The 25,118-nt window shown below is 37.4% G+C and overlaps 1 pseudogene; it reads right to left on the bottom strand.

Moving 5' to 3' along the window:
- Positions 1-18,808: 18,808 nt before the first annotated feature.
- LOC142167136 (uncharacterized) lies at positions 18,809-22,411 on the bottom strand (annotated as a pseudogene).
- Between the last annotated feature and the right edge of the window lie 2,707 nt (positions 22,412-25,118).

Genomic DNA, 25,118 nt, shown 5'->3' with positions numbered 1-25,118 from the left:
TTGCTCTCATCCAGGAGGAAATCACGATACACAACATGTCCCCCACACCGATAGAAAATATCTGGTTCGAACCATGGTAGAAACCACCAAGAACACTTTGAAATCCATTTGCATATAACCAAGCAATCAGAACTGAATTTCTCTAACTCGACCAAGCTACGCAGGTCACCAAACCCAAGAATATTGCCACCAAAACATTTGTAAAGTCTCCACATCATAATTACCCAAAAGATCCGAGCATGCCATTACCATACTGGTCTAGCCTACTACCCAGTTGTCCTATTTACTTCGAGTTTCTTCTAAATTACCCTCAAGTTGACACTTCTCCTTGTTAGAACTCCACGATCCTTACCCAAAGCTCACTACAAGACATCCTAACATAAAACCACACCACCCTAAGGCCCATAAGCCATTGTATTCTTCTTAAGCACCTCCATAAATACCACAACCGTAACACTCACTCTGAAAATACCTTATGTGAATTTAAAATTGTTCTTCTTACTTTCTTATACTAAAATATAGAATCCATACTCATACAGAATTACCGCAAATCCCGACACCATTAAATGTAAATCTTAGATTCTATCCATACACAAATCCGGAAAAATTCTCGATTGCTATATATAAATCTCGAATCCATTGGAACCTTCTTGGGAGTCACCCACTTTGCTCAAATCTAAATTGCACCGCCCAAACGCGCTAAAAGACACGTGCCCCATTAGCACAACAACACTCAAAGAGGTAACCCTGCCTTAACACCACCGATCAAATTTATACTTTGTGCGCACTACATCCTTCACAAATAACAACTCACTTATCCCATGATTTTCATATACTCATAAAGCGCAATATAACCCCTATTTAGGAATTTCAGTACTCGAGTCATCCTCGATCTCAACCTCTGCAAGTCATAACTAATCCACAAGTATGCCTCAGACCAAAACTAAAATTTAACATATAACTATGAAATTGAATTGTCAATAGCAGGCTCCCCCACTTGGATCAAAGCCATAGATTAAAACACTCGATAACTCACAATACCCATACTCTATTACTACTCCGCAAGGGATAACCCACCTGCTTAGCCTCAAATTGGTATCTTGTTATACCCTTTCGCAGTCACAATTACTATGTAATCACTTAATCTTTCTGAGTCCAAACTCATTAACAAGACATGAGAATTTAATTTTTCCCAAAATTTAACAACGTGAAAGATCCTTCAAAACATTCATACTCGAGACTGTACGTCACATCAAAACAAAAATCAAGCACCTAATGGCCCTTTTTACATTTCAAGGAAACACTTCTCGTCACATTCAAATCGTCTTAACACATTCCGCAGTCATATCATACTCATCACAAAGCCATTCTACCGCTCATCGAGCCATAAATTTCACTCGTAGGGATATTACCGGACATAAGAGTCCAAATTTACAAGTTACAACTGATGCTACCGAGCTTAAACTGCGGTCTAACCCTGGCCTCAAGTCCTCCAGACTGGTCCATCACCAAAACACAGAATACTCATCTCGAACCTCGTTCATGGAACCATAAGCCGGCGATGCATAGCTGATATCGAGCGCTCACATGCGCACACGAATACGTGAAAGGAATTCAAAGAGTTATATTTCAAGTTGAATCAATTCCGCACGATAAGGAGAGAAGGATGAGAAGTTTATCCTAAAATGCCATGTAGCCTCTCGAAGATAAGTATGAACGTTATCATACCGATCCGAAAGACTCTACTAGACACTTGCTCATGACTCGTGAGACCTATGTAACCTAGGCTCTGATACCAGCTTGTCACGACCCAAAATCCGCATGTCGTGATGACGCCGATCTCAATACTAGGCAAGCCAACGATCTCAATAAACCATAATTTCTTTTAAGTTTGAAAACATAATATTTGAATTCAATAGAAAACCTCACAATTACAGATACATAACACTCCCAAAACCAGGTGTCACTGAGTACAAGAGCATCTAAATAATAACAAAGTCTGAATGATAAAATACTATCTGAAAATATAGAACAGTACAATAACTGAAAGGAAGAGAGTCAAGGTCAGCGGACGCCAGGCAGCTACCTTGATAGTCTCCAACTAATAACACTCTGATATCTAACAGTCGTCGTATCCGGAAAGACCTGGATCTGCACACGAGGTGCAAAGTGTAGTATAAGTACAACCATCTCAATAAGTAACAAGACTAACCTTTGGGCTGAAAGTAGGGACGAGCTCAACAGGTACAGTCCAGTATAGAAATAACAGTACAGAAATTTAGGCATGCTTTCATGTTCAACAGTTAAACTCAACACTGTATATGGCCAACCCAGCCCAGGGAAGATCCATCCCATATATATGTACATCAACTGACAGTCAGTGACTCAGTACCGTATAAGGCCAATCCAGCCCAAGGGTAAATTTATCTCTAAAATATAAATGACTCGATCAAGATCCATGTCCAAGGAAACTTCATCACAAATATAAATAAATAAGGCAAGTATATGCCCTAGGAAGTCCATCCCGAATATAAATAAGTAAGGCAAGTCCATGCCCTGGGATGTCCATCCCGAATATAAATCATCTACGCTTACTATGAGGGGTGCAGACTCCGGAGAGGCTCCTTTAGCCCAAGCGTGATTCAAAGCCGATGTGGCCTGTTGCAGGCGGGCAGCCCCGATCCATTTAATAATAAAGCCTATAAGGCATGTTGCAGGTGGGCAACCCCGATCCATAGAATAATAATATATAAAAAGCCGATATGGCCTGCTGTAGGCGGGCAGCCCCGATCCCATAAATATCCTCACAATGGATGAACATGGCTGAGTATGAAATGTATATTTTTAAACAATTAAATTCAACAGCAACACAACCCTATGGGTCCCAAAATATCGGCACGTAGCCTAAACATGATCTTTAATACGATTCTCAGCTCAATTTCTCTAACACGTGGAGAATATTCGATAATAACATGATTTATTAATTTTACAACTTCACAGAATTTATTCAAGTCACAATTTCTATGGTGCACGTCCACACGCTCGTCATCTATCGTGTGCGTCACCTCTAAACAATTTATATAACACCAAATTCGGGAATTTATACCCTCAGAACCAAGTTTAGAAGTGTTACTTACCTCAAATCGTGTAATTCTTTATTCCACTATGACTTTTCCTCGCGAATCAACCTCCGAACGCCTCGAATCTAGTCACAATTAATTCTATTAAGTCAATACAAATTATAAGAATTAATTCCATATAAAAATACTAATTTTCCAACAAAATCCAAAATTTAACTCAAAAATTACCTGTGGAGCCCACATCTCGGAACCCGACAAAAGTTACGAAATATGAACGTTCATCCAACTACGAGTCCAACCATACCAAATTTACCAAATTCCGATATCAACTCGACCTCCAAATCTTAAATTCTTATTTTGAAATCTATAGGCCCAAATCCTCTAATTGCACCTCAAAAACACGTAATCTAGTCAAAATACTCAATGATAATCCAGTATTATTTACTAACAATGATCACAAGTGACTTACCTCAAGTTTTCCCGCGAATTCCCTCTTACAATTGCCCCAAAACCGCGTTGAAAATGTCCAAAAATGGCAAAACTCGGAACCCCTTCGAAATGTATACTGTCCAGGGGTTCCGCACCTGCGACTCACTTAGCCGCTTCTGTGGTCTCGCAGGTGCGAGAAACCAACCGCTTTTATGGTTTGCCAAGGCTTTCACTGCTCCCGTTCTGCGTCCCTGAAGCCGCTTCTGCGGGCTCGCATTTGCGAGGCTCAGTCCGCTTCTGCGGAGCTTGCGCTTCTGCGCCTATTCGTCCGCATCTGCAATCATGCAGGTGCGGAAATCCCCTCGCACCCGCGACCACTGCCTCACAGTCCCCTGCCCACATCTGCGCTTGCCATGCTCACACCTGCGAGCCAAATTTCGCAGGTGCGATTGCATCAGAAGGCAGAAAGTTTCCAGATTTGTTCTAAGTCCAAATTTCGATCCGTTAACCATCCGAAACTCACCCGAGGCCCTCGGGACATCAACCAAATACTCCAACATGTCCTACAACATTATACGAACTTAGTCTAAACCTCAAATCACATCAAACAATGCTAAAACCACGAATCATACCCCAATTCAAGCCTAATGAAACTAATAATTTTCAACTTCTACATTCAACGCTGAAACCTATCAAATCAAGTCCGATTGACCACAAATTTTGCACACAAGTTATAAATGACATAACGGACCTATTCCAATTTCCAGGATTGGATTCTGTCCCCGATATCAAAAAGTCAACTCCCCGGTCAAACTTCCAAACTTAAATTTCTATTTTAGCCATTTCAAGCCTAATTTAACTATGGACTTCAAAAAAATAATTTTGGACACTCTCCTAAGTCCAAAATTACCATACGGAGCTATTGGAATCATCAAAATTCTATTCCGGGGTCATTTACACATAGTCAACAACCGGTCAACTATTTCAACTTAAATTTTATACCTTGGAACTAAGTGTTCCAATTCATTCGAAGACCTCACCGGACCCAAACCAATTACCCCGGCAAGTTATATAATATCTGTAAAGCACAAATTGAGCAGTAAATTGGATAACGGGGTTGCAATACTCAAAACGACCGGCCGTGTTGTTACATATATAAACCAGGAGCTGACATATCTCTTTTTTTAAAACGACACTTTCTTAACTGAATAAAACCATCCAAATTGTATCAGAAAAGCAAATGTAACACTACTTTAGTAACCCATGACAATTTAACTAGAAGCAAATAAAGTCTAAAGAATCATATCCCTGTGTAATGATTCCATTGAATCAGTTTCCCTAATGTTACTTCATGATTTATTGAATCAAAAATATGACTAATGTTTAAATTAGCAAATAATGGTCATAGAACATGCTTACTCATTCTAATGAAATTAATGTATACCGACCGAATTAAAATAAAATAATTAGAAATATACCCTTTTCATCTTCATGCACATAAGACTAAATTGATGACACTTCATCTTTAATGCTTACCATAAAATCTTTATCGAGAAAAAAGCTTCTTTGGCAAAGCAGCAAAAGCGGCTATAGCTTCCGTGGAGGGTTTCACTTCTTTTAGAAAGTATTAGAAGAATATAGCAATTCGTGCTAATAACATGTTAAGAAATTATATATGGGTAAAACCGAGCTCGATATTTGATCGAACTTCCGAACTCCCTGATTCGGCTAGAGTCAAAATATCTGTGATCGGGTGAAGTCGAGCTCGAAGATCAATCTAACGTCTAACACCATCAGCCAAGATCGGCATATGGTAATTATGATCGAACCCAAAGCATTGTCAAAGTTAGCCATCGAAACCATCAGATTTGCCCTCGAGTTTACCGTAGGCGTAACCGGTCCCGTTTCTAACAGTCTCGAAGAAAGCTTTGCCCACTCATCAGACAGGGGTTCGTAATTCTCGCCATTAATCAATCATTATGGCAAAAATTGCAGAACGAGTCAAAAAGGGACCAACGGTCAGCAAATCATAAACTTTTGCCTTTTATAGAACAATAAGATAATATCTTAAAATGTAGGTCTACCCTAATATATAAAGGGGACTTAACAATTCATGAGACACATTGTAACATACACTGATAAGCAATACATTCTCTAAGTTTTGACTCTCTGATATCTTTGTGTCAATAAAAGTACATTCAACTCAAGGTAACTGGCTTTCTTAAGCTGCAATCATCCAAATCGTGTGGTTTGCAGTTAATTTATCGCTATTTATTTTAATTGTAATCTAATTTATCGCTTTTGTATCAAGTTAATCTGCATATTCTTTAAACTACTAACAAATTGAATTGTTATCCGATATTGAGGGTAAACAGTTTGGCGCCCACCGTGAGGCTAAGGATAATAGTAGTTATTTGATACAAATCTCCATAGCACAAATTACTTTACATTTGCTCTTTGAAGTGTCTTTGATTTCAGGCTAAAAATGTCAAACTCTCAATTATCACCCATACATATCGACAACGAGTCCGGTCATCAGGGTGAGAATAACAACATGGCGCCCGGTAATATAGGGCCACCCGCTGATCCCGTAGGAATTTCGATCGCAGATCCGATTGATATTAATTCACATGTGGCTATCGATGCAAACTTGCCTACCGACCCCAAAAATAGTGTCCGTGGTAGGGTCCAATCGGTAGCTCGAAACACATAAAATAATGAAGAAGACGGGATCAACCTACGGATGATCTTCGAAATGCTGCGAGCTCAACAGGTGGCGATAGCTCAGTTGTAGAGTCAAAGCCAGGCGTCGAGCAGGGTTGAACCCGATCCACCCCGTGAAGTCACCCGCAGAATTGAACCGTTCATAGTAAGGTCAAATGAAAAAGAATCGAGTACTAACCCTGAGATTATAAAGATGCTCAAGGAGCTGACAGAGCGGATAGAATCAGCGAAAAGAAAATCAAATCGAACAACAAAAAGGTGGAAACCTATAATTTCAGGGTTGATCAAATCCCATGAGCACCTCTGATATTGAAAGGACTGGATTCCAGGAAGTTCATGCAAAAACATTTTCCTCCAAGCGCAGCTCTAAAGCAGATCCAAAAAATTCCGTATGCCCGAAATACCTAAGTATAATGGAACGACCAATCCAAACGAGAATGTAACCTCTTACACATGTGCCATCAAAGAGAATGACTTGGAAGATGATGAGATCAAGTCTGTTCTACTGAAAACATTTAGGGAGACCCTGTCAAAGGGAGCTATGATATGGTATCACAACTTACCTCCTTATTCTATTAACTCATTTGCTATGCTTGCAGACTCTTTCGTAAAAGTACATGCTGGTGTCATCAAGGTCGAAACCAGGAAATCGGACCTTTTCAAAGTCAAACAGAAGGATAACGAGATGCTCAGGGAATTCATGTCCAGTTTTCAAATGGAACAAATGGATCTGCCCCTAGTCGCTGATGATTAGGTTGTTCAAGCTTTCACTTAAGGACTCAATATTCGAAGCTCGATGGCTTCACAGCAACTGAAGCAGAATCTGATAGAATACCCTGCCGTTACCTGAGCCGATGTACATAACCGGTATCAATTGAAAATCGGAGTTGAAGATGACCAACTCGGGGCCCATTCAGAGTCTGTTTATCCCGTCAGAACCCTCGACAGAGTCAAGAGAGACATCGATCGTAAACCAAGATCAAACAGGGATCGATATCTGCCATATAATGGATATCGGAGGAGCAATGGGTCTGGGAGGAACCCCATAAGAAACGAAAGGAGAAATGAGCAAGGTCGAAGCAACCGGGGGCCCATGACCAAAAATAGCTTCGACCGGTCCATCAGGCCTAAAAAAGCGCCAAGGCTATTGGAATACAACTTTAATGTCGATGCTTCTGCCATTGTATTAGCTATCGGGCGCATCAAGGATACCAAATGGCCTCGACCTCTACAATCCGATCCATCTCAAAGAGATCATAACCATATGTGCAAATATCATGGGACTCACAGTCATAGAATGGAAAATTGTCGACAACTGAGAGAAGACGTAGCCCGACTATTCAAGAATCATTTCAGGTTTAGGGATTCTAACAAACAGACAGAACAAGAAGATACCGAAACCTCAACACGTCATTAAGATGATCATCGGTGGAGTCGATATCCCATAGGGGCCGATGTTGAAATGCACCAAAGTATCCATCACTAGGGAGAAATGAACTTGAGACTACATACCAGAAGGAATTTTATCTTTCAACGACGAGGATGCGGAAGGGATCGTACAACCTCATAATGATGCACTGGTAATATCTGTACTCGTAAATAAAACTCGAATTAAATGTGTGTTGATTGATCCAGGTAGCTTGACCAACATCATTTGGTCGAGGGTCGCAGAGCAGCTCGGTCTACAAGACAAAATTGTTCCTATAGTTCGAGTTCTAAACGGGTTCAACATGGCATGTGGAACCACCAAGGGGGAGATAACGCGTTACAACCCATATTTTCGTGCGTAAGAGTACGTTGTAAGATAATTGATGTAAGCTCAGAAATGAGATCATTTTTGAAAGTACATATGGTAAATTAATCATGTTACCTTGGAGATTACAAATCTTTAAGATCATAGATAACAAGTACCAAGAGGGTTGAAAGACTTAGAAGCTAAGCAAACTGAAGAAAATAAGTTTTGTCAAAAGTCGACAAGTTGAGAATATTATAACATGTAATGTTGGGATAAGAATATGGTGATTAACATTATAAGGAGGTTATGTTATGAGTTATTTTAGGCTTATGATAGTCGTTTGTTACATTTTTAAGTCAAGCGAGTTGTGGAACAAAAGTTGGCAAAGGTAATCACAAGTTACATTCATAAATGTGCTGAATATTAGGTCAAATGTAGCGGAGCTTTTCTCCCAATATACTTGGAATTACGAGATGTTCCACATAAAAAAAATGAATATATAAGAGTCTATTTTCTAACAAATTAAACTGTTTGTTGATATGACATTGGATTAGAGAGATATTTTCAGTTTTGCGACACTACGCAAACTACATAGGTGACAAGTAGGTGTGTCACTGAAGCTTTTTGAGCAATATATTTTGTGTGTTATATGACATATTTTTGGGAAATATTATATACAAATTGAAGGTCTTGGAATTTAGTTTCCAAAGCTCTTAACCATTCGTTTAAACGACATCCAGATAAAAAGATATAAGCATCGGAAGAAGGACCAATGATTAGGTGCCAAGCTAACACCTCTTTGACTTTTCAAAAGTTGATATATTAAGGTCTTAGGTCATCTTTATCTTCATTTTTCCATAGAACAACCATAAACATATCCTTTAGCTCTCTTCTAGGGATTCAAAGAAGATTAACATCCCGGGTACAAAATCAAGAAGCGATAACATTAGAACGATCCCTACGACGTAAGTATCCCTATGCCGCTTCTCTTTTTCTTTGTAGTTTGAGTTTTGGAAGGCAATTCATAGTTATGAAAAAGTATACTTTCTATATTTAATCTTTTATATATCAAGGAAGGTTAATAAATTTGTTTCCTAATAGTTAGAACTCATAGGACGGTGATCGGAAGCCGTGAGTTCGATTTATTTCATTTTTAGTGGACTGTTTTGTAGTCCACTCATGTTGGCCTATTGTGCTACTGATTTATAGAGTTTTTAAGGATGAAGGACATGGAGAAACGCCACATGTGGTAGGGTAGTGGGCTGGTCGCTCGTCGTTGCAATTTCAGGCTAATTGATAACTTGTTGATTGGGTATGTTATGGTATATTTGGGGTTTTTGTTGTATTAAAGGTCCTGAATTGTAGTTGGGTTATTTTTGAGTTTCTGATTATATTGTGTTTGTATCTTTCCTATAGTAGGCTTGAGGGAGCAGTAAAAATCAGGGGAAATGCTACCCGTTTTATTTTAGAATCGAGTTATCATTTGAGATACGTGATATACTAACGCCATCTAAGTTGTCCATGTATTTCTTTGTTATAGGGTTGGCGCGCTAGTTGTCATAAGCTTGTTGTTGAGTTGCATTGACGACTTGAGGTATGTTAAGGCTATCCCTTCTTTCCTTTTTGCATGATCCATATGATACAACGAAACGAGCAAGAACACAAACTTCATAAATGATTCTATTCTAAAAAGTACTAGGTGTTCCTATGTTCTTGATTCCCCATGTGTCTTATTATTCTATCGTCTGTTCATGGGTCTCAAAAAATACGTAAGTTGATAAAGTTTATTTCATGATATTAATAGAAGGTATAATGATTTTATGACATTCTGAGATATCTTATTGACTTACTTCTCATGCATTGCATTCATTTATACATGTACATTGACCCATTACTAGATGGCATTATATACGCGTATATTATATGTATATGGGGTATGGGGAAAGGTTATGGCATTATATACGCACCACCACCTGATCAACTGGTATACGTTCATGATTTCACCCACGGAGGTCGAGATGATTTGATGGGATGCCCTCAGAGGCTTGATGATGTTATGTACGCATATACCTATGAAAGATATGACATTTATATGAATATGCATGACGTTATAAATGTTTCATGATTCACAGAGCTATTCAGACTTACAGGTTGAGTTCTTTACTCCATGTTTCTTTCATGTCTTTTATATATTACTTTCATGCCTTACATACTCGGTACTTTATTTGTACTAACGTACCTTTTGCCTGGGGACGCTGCGTTTCATGCCCGCAGGTCCCGATAGATAGGTTGAGAGTCCTCCTAGTAGACTATCAGCTCAACGGAAGGTGTTGGTGCACTCCACTTGCTCCGAAGATGCCTAGTTGGTCAGTATGATTTGGGCATGTATTGATTGGTATGGCGTGGCGCTGTCCTGACCTTTATGATATTTATGTACTCTTAGGGGCTTGTAGATAGATGTCATGTATATGGATACTTATACGGCCTTGTCGGCCTATGTTTTGAGTGTACAAATGATCATGTCGGTCTTATAGCTCCGTATGTCACATGCATAAGTTTCTATATCATGTTGGGTCATCTTATGTCTAGTATTCCCTTATGTTTTATTCATGTTATCTCATGACATCCCTTATGGCTCACTTACCCATGACAGTATGATAATAAAGATATATTACATTAGTACTCGGTTGTGTAAGGCCCCGGGTGCCCATCACGGCCCTACGGTTTGAGTCGTGACAAAAGTGGTATTAGAGCAGTTCTGTCCTAGGGAGTCTACAAGCCGTGTCTAGTAGAGTTTTGTTTATGGGTGTGTTGTGCACCACACTTATAAGCAGGAGGCTACAGGGCATTTATGACTGTCACTCTTTCTTCTTACTCTAGATCGTGTGGTAGAGCTCAGTTGTAAGAAATTCATACTCCTAAATTCTATTTTATGCATTATACAAGGATACCTACATCCAAAAATATAGTTGGTAAGAGATTGACTGTGGTTGTGGAAGAGTTGAGTCAGAGGAACTAGATTTTTCATCATGCTTATGATGAGTAAATGCAAAGTCTTCAGTAGATTATATGTATACTATGACGTGTAAGCTTCTTGATAAGGAGCCCTAAGGCATGTATATCTATCCACTCATATGGTATAAAGCAATAAGAGAATCAGAAGGTAGATACAAGTTTTAAAAAGTAAAAGAAGCTAGGTGAAGAAGGATACGAGGTACCCAGTTAGTGAAGATTATCTATATTTACAATTCGGGCAGAGAAATATAAGCATTCTGAGTTACGTTCAACAATAACAAAGATATATTCACTTGAAAAATACCCATTTCACTTATGCCCTGTGGGAGCTAACAAATATAATTTAAGAGAAGGATGGGATATTAACATCCATCTAGGGTTAGAGTAACCCAAAATTATGGATGGATTGTTATCATTAGCTCACATTTCCAAAGGATATTGCAAATGTGGTAATAGTTCTCCTTGTGAGATACCCAGATGGTGCACTCTAGAATAGTACAATCAGATATGAATACTAGAATGTTCAAATTTTTTAGAAGATTGGCATTGGAATCCTAGAAGGGATAAATATTTACCTTTGTATGGCTCCCGTCCCTAGTAAAGAGAGAGTGTTAGGCGACCCGAAGAGCCAGTGAGGTGCATCAAGGGGGGCTAAAAGTGAAAGAATATTTTGTTGAAGTTTTCATAATAAGGTGATAGACATAAATATTAGCAGGAGAATAAGAAGAAAGTAAATGAATCATTATGAGTAACATGTGATAAATGGATGATAACAGTAAATCAAGATATGACAGGACTACAGATTCTATAGTCAAGTGAAGGAAAAGATAAGAGGTTACAGGCCTTGATACAATAAAAGAGTATAAGCCATAAAGTCATGTCCCCATTTCGAGAAATGAGTTGGTGACTCGTACGTGATTACCATCGTGAGTTGGGACTGAAGATAAACTGAACATGAATTTGGGACTGAAGGATTTGATAATAGTCGACATCGTGAGAATTTCAGAGATCGCGTTCCGGAGATAATAGAATGGATAACAAAAGAATAACCTTTAAAGGTCATTCAGGAAGACGCTTCCCTAAAGCAAGAACTGTGAGTAGAGTTAAGCTTAAGGGACTAACTATGCCAGTTATACTAGGTGTCACCTCCGTGAGTAAGAAATTCAGTTATCCATGGTACATAAAGGTTACCGCAAGGCAAGTAAAAGTCCGTGGAAATGTGAAAAGACGCCAAAGATGAAGAGGTAAAACATTTATAGGTAAATCTTCATAGCATTAAATGTTAGTACTCCCCTAAAGGGGGAAGATGGTGTGATATAGTATTAAGTCGGAGTTATGTGGTTAATGTAACTATGGAATAGTAAAGGAAGAATATGGTAGAAAGGCGAAAGGAATGTGATTGCATTTATTCATATCCTACAGATATGATATGACTCCAGAACATTATGCAAGCATGACGGGGAGAGGCAGTAAGGGTTCCATCACTATATGTTATTGATAAATAAGTGCAAATGAACACTTGATACATAAGGAGCCAGTGTGCGGGGTAAGTTAAGACAAAGGATATAACCCAAGAGAGATTACGCAGAATATAGTTATGAGAATGGACTAACGAGTAGTTAGTAGGTGATTCAGGAAGAGCCTAGTCATGGCTAGATAAGAGGATACAGACAAATCAGCAGATTGTGCAAGATAAACGTAGTGAACCCCAACATAGTGAATTCAGTCTCGCAAATATGATGTCGTAACCCTTGAGAAATATTCAAATAGGAGTTGGGGTAATTATAGGTACCGTATAAGTATTATGGAAATAAAAGAAAGTGCCACTGGGAAGACAACCACAAATTTCAATTCAGAAGCAACCCTATGAGCACAAGGGCACGGAGGTAAGTAACGAAGGATAATTATAGGCGAGTAAGAATATCAAAAATTCTTTCGAGTATACGATGTAATAAGCTTGCAGCTTTACAGGAGTCAAAGGGCCCCCCCAAGTACTACAAAGAAAGACTAGTTGAGGAAATAAGGAAGAAGGCTTCAACTTAAGCATAGTGACATAAAGAAAAAATGGTCTTGTAACAACAGTCTCGCTACAACATTGTATGCACTCAATAAGAAAGTGGCACCTATCGTGGCTAATGAATGGGAAGAAGAAAAAAAAATCAAAAGCTGATATTTGAGATCATATGAGTTACAGGAAATTCCAATATTTGTGGACAATGAGATAAGCCATGTATTCATGCAACAAGTGGCAGAACGACCATGAAAAGTAATTGCTTATGTTTAAAGACAACTGAGAAGGCACAAAAGTAAATCTATGGTGCTATCAATTTAAAGCAAGATTGCGAGTAGTATGAATAGATATGTGTAGGTCGCAAGCTAAAGTATCGTAGAGAGACAAGGGTTTAGGTAGATAGGAGTAAGGATAAGTAAAGATGAGTAAGAAGGTGACAAGTATAGGTAAGTCCACGGGATTAAGCCCATCAAAACAAGAGAGCTGATGGTTTTAGTAAGTTAAAGAAAGCTCAGTATAGCTTGAATTAACTCGGAGGAGTCTAAGACTAAGTGCATTTAGAAGAGATAAAATGCTTCTTTGGTAGTAAAATAAGGGTGTAATTGTGATTGATAAGAGGATGACCCAAGCTGGACGAAAAAGGAGAGAAGAGTCGCATAGGTACACATACAAGGACAAAGTCATACAGGCTGCATGATGAAAGGTAGCAACAGTTAAGAGATAGGAAGAATTCCGATCACAAGTCATGGTATGAGAAAGAGGCCTAAAGGGAGAATGCCCTAGGCTTTGGATTTATTCACAAAACAATTTCCTAGATGTCAAGGACAATATTAAAGTATACGTAAGAGCTATAGGTTATGAGACTGATAAGCACATCAGTCAACATTCGAGGACGAATGTTCCCAAGGGGGGAATGATGTTACACCCTAAGTTTTCATACGTGAGAGTAAATCATAAGCCAATTGATGTAAGCTCAGAAATGAGATCATTTTGAAAGTACATATGGTAAGTTAATCATGTTACATTGGATGTTACAAATCTTTACGATCATAGATAACAAGTACCAAGAGGGTTGAAAGACTTAGAAGCTAAGCAAACTGAAGAAAATAAGTTTCGTCGAAAGTTAACAAGTTGGGAATAATATAACATGTAATGTTTGTATAAGAATAGGTAGATTAACATGATAAGGAGGTTATGTTATGAGTTATTTTAGGCTTATGATAGTCGTGTGTTATGTTTTTAAGTCAAGCGAGTTGTCGAACAAAAGTTGGCAAAGGTCATCACAAGTTACATTCATAAATGTGCTAAATATTAGGTCAAATGTAGCGGAGCTTTTCTAAAAATATACTTGGAATTATGAGATGGTCCACATATGAAATTGAATATCTAAAAGTCTATTTTCTAACGCATTAAACCGTTTGTTGATACGACATTAGATTAGATAGATATTTTCAGTTTTGCGACACTGCGCAAGCTGCATAAGTGACAAGTAGGTGTGTCACTGAAGCTTTTTGAGCAATACATTTTGTATGTTATATGAAGTCTTTTTGGGACATATTATATACAAATTTAAGGTCTTGGAATGTAGTTTACAACTCTCTTAACCGTTTATTTATATGACATCCAGATAAAAAGATATAAGCGTTTGAAGAAGGGCTAATGATAGGGTGCCAAGCTAGCACCTCTTTGACTTTTCAAAAGTTGATATATTAAGGTCTTAGGTCGTCTTTATCTTAATTTTTCCATAGCACACGACCAGAGAACACCCATAAACATATCCTTAATCTCTATTCTAGAGTTTCAAAGAAGATTAACATCCCGGGTATGAAATCAAGAAGCGATAACATTAGAACGATCCCAATGATGTAAGTAACGCTATATCGCCTCTCTTTTTCTTTGTAGTTTGTGTTTTGGAAGGTACTTCATAGTTAAGAAAATGTCTACTTTCTGTAACTAAGATTTTATATATCAAGGAAGGTTGATAAATTCGTTTCCTAATAGTTAGAACTCACGGGACGGTGATCGAAAGCTGTGAGTTCGATTTATTTCATTTTTAGTGGACTGTTTTGTAGTCCACTCATGTTGGCCTATTGTGCTGCTGATTTATAGAGTTTGGAAGGATGAAGGGTGTGGAGAAATGCCACATATGGTAGGCTAGTTGCTCGTCGTTGCAATTTCAGGCTAATTGATAACTTGTTGATTGGGTGTGTTATGGTATATTTAGAGTTTTTGTTGTATTGAAGGTCCCGAATTGTAGTTGGGTTATTTTTGAGTTTTTGATTATATTGCGTTTGTATCTTGCCTATAGTAGGCTTGAGGGAGCAATAAAAATCAGGGGAAATGCTGCCCGTTTTATTTTAGAATCGAGTTATCGTTTGAGCTACGTGATATACTAGCGCCATCTAAGTTGTACATGTATTTCTTTGTTATAGGGTTGGCGCGCTAGTCGTCGTAAGCCTGTTGTTGAGTTGCATTGACGACTTGATGTATGTTAAAGCTATCCCTTCTTTTCTTTTTGCATGATCCATATGATACAACGAAATGAGTAAGCACACAACCTTCATAAATGATTATATTCTTAAAAGTACTAGAGGTTCCTATGTTCTTGGTTTCCCATGTGTCCTATTATTCTATCACTTGTTCATGGGTCTCAGAAAATACGTAGGTTGATAAAGATTTTTTCATGATATTACTCGAAGGCATAATGATTTTATGACATTCCGAGAGATCTTATTGACTTACTTATCATGCATTGCATTCATTTATACATGTACATTGACCCATAACCAGATGGCATTATATACGTGTATATTATATGTATATGGGGTATGGGGAAAGGTTATGGCATTATATACGCACCACCACTTGATCAGCTGGTATACGTTCATGATTTCGCCCACAGAGGCTGAGAAGATATGATGGGATGCCCTCAGAGGCTTGATGATGTTATGTATGCATATACCTATGCAAGATATGACATTTATACGCATATGCATAACATTATAAATATTTCATGATTCACATAGCTATTCAGACTTAAAAGTTGAGTTCTTTACTCCATGTTTCTTTCATATCTTTTATATACTGCTTTCATGCCTTACATACTCGGTACTTTATTTGTACTGACGTCCCTTTTGCCTGGGGAAACTGCGTTTCATGCCCGCAGGTCCCGATAGACTGGTTGAGATTCCTCCTAGTAGGCTATCAGCTCAACGGAAGGTGTTTGTGCACTCCACTTGCTCCGGAGTTGCCTATTTGGTCAGTATGATTTGGGCATGTATTGATTGGAATGGCGGGGCCATTGTAGCAACCCCTTTGGGAGGGTGCTACTTACGAAACAAATCTATGTTATTGCTTACAACATTAAGAAGATCTTAATTAACAAATATTCAAAATAATTTAGTAGCGAAAATAGGCCCATGCGATGAGGTCCAAAGTGCAATATTTTTATTTTTGAAAATACTCTTCATAATTTTTATTTTATTTTTTTAAAATGAAATACAATGTCAAAATTTCAACATAAGGTGATATAACCCTTCTTGAATAATCAACACGTTAAAGCAACTTCCTAACAAAATTATACTTTCTTTCGACATCACTGCAAGTTTGTATTGCACATAAATTTCAAATTATCGGGTATAAAAAGAAAAACTAGTTTTCTCCTTTGTACATATATATAAGACAAAGTGTAAATTTAACATATTACAAGACTTGAGTTATTAACACACCTTAAAACAGCAAAATAAGTTACCAAATTCAAGTTACAAGATTTTGGTCTTAATATCCAAGCCTCCAAATAACATACATAAGTGTGACATATATATCATGTACAAGTCCCAAAACTATACAAAACCATGGTGCATATGCAAATGTGATCTCCATAAGTGCTCCCAAAAAGACTACTTCATAAGGTCGTCTTTAAATTTCATCCCGTACATTACCTACGATAGAAAACAACTATCGCTAAGCATAAAGCTTAGTGGCGTATAAACTTTGGGGGCTTGGAGCCATTAACTTCTCCAATTCTCATTTTTAATCATAGGTAGCTCAAATGAAATATAATTTAAAATAAGTAAACAAATATATCAAAAGTATCAAATATCAACCCTTGAAGTGTTTCCAATTATCAATAACTATGTTCAAGATTCAAGAGTTGAGAAAGTGTATACTATCAATCCAAGAAAGCTTGTCAAATATCTATTTTTTCGCCCAATATGTACGTCATGCCATAACACTAAGCAAAATCAGATATCAAGATGGACCTAAACCCAAAATCAAGTAGGGTCAAAACCCAACAGTCAAGAGAATCAAGAATCATATTAAAAATGGCTTCCTAGGTCGTACTTAACACGGACAAGTTTTATAATTTAAGACGAACTACAAATCCAAAGTCAAGATGGCAAAAGATCCAAATCAAGAGGCATGCCAAGATAAGTGACAAATTCACTTCTACAAGAAGGACAAAGTCCCAACAAGAATGCAAAATGATCAAATAATCCGTACGAGTGGGCGATTTAGCAAATATCTTGCACTACTTGATATAACACGAATACAATGCTATTAATTGAAGAGAAGAAAAATAAAATATCAGGTTATTTCAAAATATTCCAGCAAGTAAAAAGAGTACACAGTTTATACACAAACCTTGGTGTTTTACCACAAAATAGTTCAACCATAACTTGAGGACATTCAAATCGTCTATGCCCTAGACAAACCAAATCCGTCTACTTCCTCAAATACTTCTCCTTAGCTTTTATAAGGATATATATATACCTTAAATACATAATAAAATATCTATATAAGTTCAGTGATTTAACATGTCAAACTAAACATGATATTGGTAAAAATTACCCAAAATGTTTGAAACAGAAATTCTGGACAGTATCACTGTCTCGTGTTGTGACTCAGATTTGAAGATAAAAAAGGACAAACTAGACTATGCGGTCTTCTTTACAGTTGTAGATATGTGTCTTTGAGTTTCAGAACATCTTGAATCACCCCTATATCAATTTTGTACAAATATCTATGCCAAACTTACTAACAGTAGTACAGGGAGGGTTTGTAAAATAGAAAATTTGGGCAGCACCTGCCCTGTACTTCATCACCTATATTCGGATAAATAAAAGACAAACCAGATTTTGATTCCTTCATAAGCGTTATAGATTTATGAAATATCTTTTCAGAAAGTTCTAGATCACTTAAAACGGAGCTCTATACAACAAGATATGAAGAAAATACTAATAGCTGTCTAGTGTAAAAACGGGTTTAGTAACTTACCACAAAAGAGAGGAGCAACTTGAGCTTCACCAAGCACGAATTTTGCTGGTTGGTTTAGTGAAAATTTATGGTGGTTTCCATGAAGTTTTCAGGAGATAAGAAGGAGAGAGGGTAGGGGTATTTTTCTTTTTCTTGAAAGAATGAAAATGGGGAGTTTATGAAAGACTAAGTCAATCAAAGTTGTCTTTAAGAATTTTGGATAAATATGAAATAAAAATGGCTGCCCAACTACTAAATATCCTTAGATAAATACAAAAGAGTGACGGCCCAATAACTTAATTATAATGTATTTAACAATAATTCTTCAAAATAATATTAGTGTCACGCATAGCAATACCATGGAACTTCTTTGTCAGTATTAACATAACCTAGAGTAAGGAATTTTCATGTATTGTAAATTTCACGTTTAGGAAGTGCGAAGTAAAAATATTTCCTCATTATAAAGGTGCTCAATCGAAAATGCAAATATTAGTAAAAATTTGGGGTGTTACAATTCTCTCCCCCTTAAATAAATTTCGTCCCGAAATTTACCTGGTACTAGTCCCTAAACAAATGTGGATATTGAATTCGCATATCCTCTTCTCGCTCCCAGGTAGCTTCTTCGCCAGAATGATTTTTCCAAAGAACTTTCACTAAGATGATGCTCTTGTTTCTAAGCTCCTTTAACTCATGCGCTAAGATTTGGATTGGTTCTTCTCCATATGTTAAATCAGGATTGACCTCTATAGATTCAATAGGAAGAACATGAGATAGATCTGAGCGATATCTTCTAAGCATAAAAACATGGAAGACGTTGTGGATCTTGTCTAACTCTGGTGGAAGAGCTAGTTTATAAGCAACTGGGCCAACTCTCTCAAGCACTTTATAAGGTCCAATAAATCGTGGACTAAGTTTACCTTTTTGGCCAAATCTCATAATCTTCTTCCATGGAAAAACCTTTAAAAATACCCTATCACCCGCTGTATACTCAATTTCATGCCTCTTAAGATCAGTATAAGACTTTTGTCTGTCTGAGGCAATTTTTAAGCGATCCTTGATGATTTTTACCTTATCTTCAGTTTGTTGAACAATCTCAGGACCCACAAATTTTTTTTCACCAACCTCGTTCCAACAAAGAGGTGTTATGCATTTTCTCCCATACAAAGCTTCATAAAGAGGCATGCCTATACTTGATTGGTAGCTATTATTGTAAGCAAATTCTATCAGGGTTAAGTGTTTGTCCCAACTACCCTTAAACTCAATAATACAGGCTCGAAGCATATCCTCCAAGATTTGTATTACCCCCTCAGACTGGCTATCTGTTTGTGGATGGAAAGCGGTACTAAAATTCAACCTAGAACCCAAAGCTTCTTGCAAGCTAGACAAAAATCTGGATGTAAACCTTGGATCTCTATCAGACACAATAGAAACAGGGATTCCATGCAGCCTCACAATCTCATTAATGTATAATTCTGCCAACTGTTCCAGTGAGTAGTCCATTCTGATTGCCAAGAAATGAGCACTTTTAGTTAGTCTATCTACAATGACCCAAATTGAATCATGATTCCTTTGAGTGGGTGGAAGTCCAGAAACAAAGTCCATCGTTATCCTTTCCCATTTCCACTCAGGTATTGACAAGGGTTGCAGTAGACCAGCTGGGACTTGATGTTCAGCTTTTATTTGTTGACATACCAAGTATTTAGAAATGAACTCTACAATGTCTTTCTTTTACCACTCCACCAGTAGTGCTCCTTGATGGTCCAGTACATTTAAGTACCTCCAGGATGCATTGCATAAGGCGAATTATGTGCTTCAATCAAGATATGATTCCTCAATTCATCATCATTAGGAACACACAACCTATTTTTATAAAATAAGGTATCATCTTTCTTCAATGTAAAATCTGATTCTCTTCTATTCTGGACTTCTTCAACCCGTTTCACAAACTTCTCATCTAACTTCTGCGCTTCTTGGACCTGCTCAAGTAAGACTGGACTGACTTGCAAATTAGCAATGATATAACCATTAGAATTAAATGAAAGACAAACATTCATGGTTCTTAATTCAAGAAGCAAGGGCAAAAGACTTAGAGTTAAACTTGCAAGGGAATTGCGACTCAATGCATCTGCAACCACATTAGCTTTACCAGGATGATAATCAATAGTGCAATCATAATCTTTGATGAGTTCAAGCCATCTACGTTGTCTCAAGTTTAACTCTTTTTGTGTACCCAAGTACTTCAAACTCTTGTGATCAGTAAATATGTGACATTTCTCCCCGTACAAGTAATGCCTCCAAAATTTTAAGGCAAAAACAATGGCAGCAAGTTTAAGATCATGAGTGGGGTAATTCAACTCATGCGATTTCAACTTTCAAGAGGCATAAGCAATTACTTTCCCTTCTTGTATCAAAACACAACCCAAGTCACGGTGAGATGCATCACTGTATACCACATAATCTTTCCCTTCAGCTCGCAAAGAAAGTATTGGAGCTTGTGTCAACAAGGATTTGAGCTTTTCAAATCTCTCTTGACACTTGTCATCCCACACAAATTCAGCGTCTTTCCCCAAAAGTTTGGTCAAAGGAGAAGCTATAATAGAGAATCCCTTCACGAACCTCCTATAGTATCCTGCTAAACCCAAGAAACTTCTGATCTCAGTTGGAGTTTTAGGAGGTTTCCAATCAATAATAGCTTGAATCTTACTAGGATCAACCTTCACACCTTCAATTGATACAATATGCCCCAAAAATGCCACTTCACTCAGCAAAATTCACATTTGGAAAGCTTCGCGTAGAGTTGCCTCTCTTTCAGAATTTGCATGACAATCCGGAGATACTTATCATGATCTTCTCTATTCTTGGAATAGACTAAAATGTCATCAATAAACACCACCACAAATTGATCAAGATAAGGCTTGAATACACGGTTCATAAGATCCATAAATGCAGCAGGAGCATTTGTCAAACCAAATGGCATTACCAAAAATTCATAATATCCATACCTAGTCCTAAAAGCAGTTTTAGGAACATCTTGCTCCCTCACACGCAATTGATAATATCCAGACCTCAAGTCAATTTTTGAGAACAAGCTGGCACCCTTCAGTTGGTCAAACAAGTCATCTATTCTAGGCAGTGGATATTTGTTCTTGATTGTTACCTTGTTCAGCTGCCGGTAATCAATGCAAAGCCTAAGAGTGCCATCTTTCTTTTTCACAAATAAAACAGGAGCTCCCCAAGGCGAAATACTGGGACGGATAAAACCTTTCTCAAGAAGTTCTTGCAATTGATCCTTCAACTCGTTTAATTCAGCTGGAGCCATTCTATAAGGAGCAATAGAAATAGGAGTAGTTCCAAGGACAAGCTCTATAAGAAATTCAATCTCCCTTTCTGGAGGCAACCCAGGAAGATCATCAGGAAATACAGCAGGAAAGTCGCACACGGTTGGTATGTCCTTAAGACTTGGACTCCCTAATCGTGTATCGACTATATGAGCAAGATAGGCATCACAACCTTGAAAAATCATCTTCCTTGCCAAGACCACAGAAATAATATTAGCTGTCAATGGTCTTTCTCCTTGAACTACTATGTGTGAGTATGTAGGAGTTCTAAAGTCACTTGCTTCAACCTACAATCAACCAATGAATGGTGCCTATGGAGCCAATCCATACCAACAATAACATCATAGTCTTGGAAGGGAATTTCAAGCAAGTCTGCAGGGAAGAACAGATTTTGAATCATGAATGGACAATCTCGGTAAATCCTGTTAACAACAACCTGATGACCTAATGGACTCCTGACCAACATATCAAAGTCAAGTCTTACAAATTTAACAGTATCAGAAAATACAAGTGATGAGCAAACATAAGAGTGCGAAGATCCAGGATCAAATAATGTAACAACAGATATGCCAAATAAGTGAAATTTACCAACAACCACGTCCGAGCCATCTTGGTCATTCTTCTATCTTATAGCATAGACTCGTACAGTAGATCTCGACCCACTAGCCTGATTAGCTCCACTCGAACCCGCCGCTTGTATATTTCTAGGTCTTGCACCGCTATTAGCTTGAGAATGAGTAGTTATAGGCTTTTGAACTGAGCCCTCTGTATGCGTATAAGAAAGAGGATTAGGATTAGGACAATCCTTCACTTTATGATCCATACTTCCACAATTAAAACAAGCACCATAAGCTCTTCTGCAAACACCATAGTGATTCTTTCCGCACTGTGCACAAGTAGGTATATAAGTTTTGCCTTGGCCATAACTTGAAGTACTAGCAGTAGAGAAATTTGGCTTATTCTACTTATGATATGATGACTTCTGTGCACTTTCAATCTTGGAATAGTCAAACTTTCCTTTCTTGGATGGACCGCCATAATCTGAATTACCCTTCCTAAACTTGTTTTCTCTCCTACTAGCTTCTTCCTTGTCAATTCTTTCCCAAGTAAGAGCAGCTGAAATTAGCTTGGAAAAATCCTCAAGTTGCAAGATTGCCACAGATTTTCGAATGTAACCATTCAAACCTTCTTCAAATCTTCTGCACTTGTCTCTTTCACCATCAATAATACCTCCAGCATAGCAAGAAAGCCTGAGAAAGTTTTGTTGATACTCAGCAATAGACATACTCCCTTGTCTTAAATTCATAAACTCTTTTTTCTTTACATCACAGTAGATAGGAGGGACATATTTCGCACGAAATGCTTTCACAAAGTCATCCCAAGTCATCACCGAAGGTTTTTCTTTTGCATTTGGCACACTTACCCACCAATCATAGGCATCTTTTTATAAAAGAGAGATAGCATACTTAAATTTGGCAGCATTAGTACACTCTAGTTGTTCAAAGACTCTCTCCATGCGCTCGAGCCATTGTTCAGCTACCGTGGGATCAGTAGTGCCTTCAAATTCGACTCCACCCATTTTACTCATCTTCTCGAAATTCATTTCACTAGGTTCTGACATTGTCCCAGCCAAGTGACGAAAGAACTCAGCCATCTGCTGAAATAGAGGAGTCATAATAGGAGTACTATGACCCATTGCTCTTGGATTATTGTCCACTTCATTTTCACTAACACGATGATGATTTATGTTAGGAAAGGGTACCTCATCTCCTTCTTGGAGGTGAGGTGGAGCATTATAATGGGCCTGGCTTTCATCAACGGATTCAATAGCTCTATTCGAAGAAGAGGCCATATTAAATTCCTATAAAAGATAAGATCACACTGCATTAGGGACATGTACAAGATGCATATGCACAAGTAATACATCAAATTACATTAAACAAGTATACAAAAATTTATAATCTCCAAGTCATTTTTAAGAAAGAAAATTACAAAAATATTAGGTACGATCACAACAAAAATCCTAGAATCATAAACCTAGACTCTGATACCAAAACTTGTAGCAACCTCTTTGAGAGGGTGCTACTTACAAAACAAATCTAATTTACTACTTACAACATTAAGAAGATATTAATTAAAAAATATTCAGAATAATTTAGTAGCGGAAATAGGCCCATGCAATGAGGTCCAAAGTGCAATATTTTTATTTTCGAAAATACTCTTCAAAATTTTTATTTTATTTTTAAAAAAATGAAATACAATGTCAAAATTTCAACATAAGGTGATATAACCCTTCTTGAATGATCAACACGTTAAAGCAACTTCCTAACAAAATTATAGTTTCTTTCGACATCACTACAAGTTTGTATTGTACATAAATTTCAAACTATCGGGTATAAAAAGGAAAACTAGTTTTCTCCTTTGTACATATATATAAGACAAAGTGTAAATTTAATACATTACAAGACTTGAGTTATTAACACACCTTAAAACAGCAAAATAAGTTACCAAATTCAAGTTACAAGATTTTGGTCTTAATATCCAAGCCTCCAAATAACATACATAAGTGTGACATATATATCATATACAAGTCTAAAAACTATACAAAACCATGGTGCATAAGCAAATGTGATCTCCATAAGTGCTCCCAAAAAGACTACTTCATAAGGCCGTCTTCAAATTTCATCCCATACATTACCTACGATAGAAAACAACTATCGCTAAGCATAAAGCTTAGTGGCGTATAAACTTTGGGGGCTTGGAGCCATTAACTTCTCCAATTCACATTTTTAGTCATAGGTAGCTCAAATAAAATATAATTTAAAATAAGTAAACAAATATATCAAAAGTATCAAATATCAACCCTTGAAGTGTTTCCAATTATCAATAACTATGTTCAAGATTCAAGAGTTGAGAAAGTGTATACTATCAATCCAAGAAAGCTTGTCAAATATCTATTTTTTCGCCCAATATGTACGTCATGCCATAACACTAAGCAAAATCAGATATCAAGATGGACCTAAACCCAAAATCAAGTAGGGTCAAAACCCAACAGTCAAGAGAATCAAGAATCATATTAAAAATGGCTTCCTAGTTCGTACTTAACACGGACAAGTTCCATAATTTAAGACGAACTACTAATGCAAAGTCAAGATGGCAAAAGATCCAAATCAAGAGGCATGCCAAGATAAGTGACAAAGTCACTTCTACAAGAAGGACAAAGTCCCAACAAGAATGCAAAATGATCAAACAATCCGTACGAGTGGGCGATCTAGCAAATATCTTGCACTACTTGATATAACACGAATACAATGCTATTAATTGAAGAGAAGAAAAATAAAATATCAGGTTATTTCAAAATATTTCAGCAAGTAAAAAGAGTACACAGTTTATACACAAACCTTGGTATTTTACCACAAAATAGTTCAACCACAACTTGAGGACGTTCGAATCGTCTACGCCCTAGACAAACCAAATTCGTCCACTTCCTCAAATACTTCTCCTTAGCTTTTATAAGGATATATATACCT

Source organism: Nicotiana tabacum, chromosome 12 (genome assembly GCF_000715075.1).
Source record: "Nicotiana tabacum cultivar K326 chromosome 12, ASM71507v2, whole genome shotgun sequence".
Lineage (NCBI taxonomy): Eukaryota > Viridiplantae > Streptophyta > Magnoliopsida > Solanales > Solanaceae > Nicotiana > Nicotiana tabacum.
Note: the sequence above shows the minus strand (reverse complement) of the source record. Positions and strands in the feature narration are given on the sequence as shown.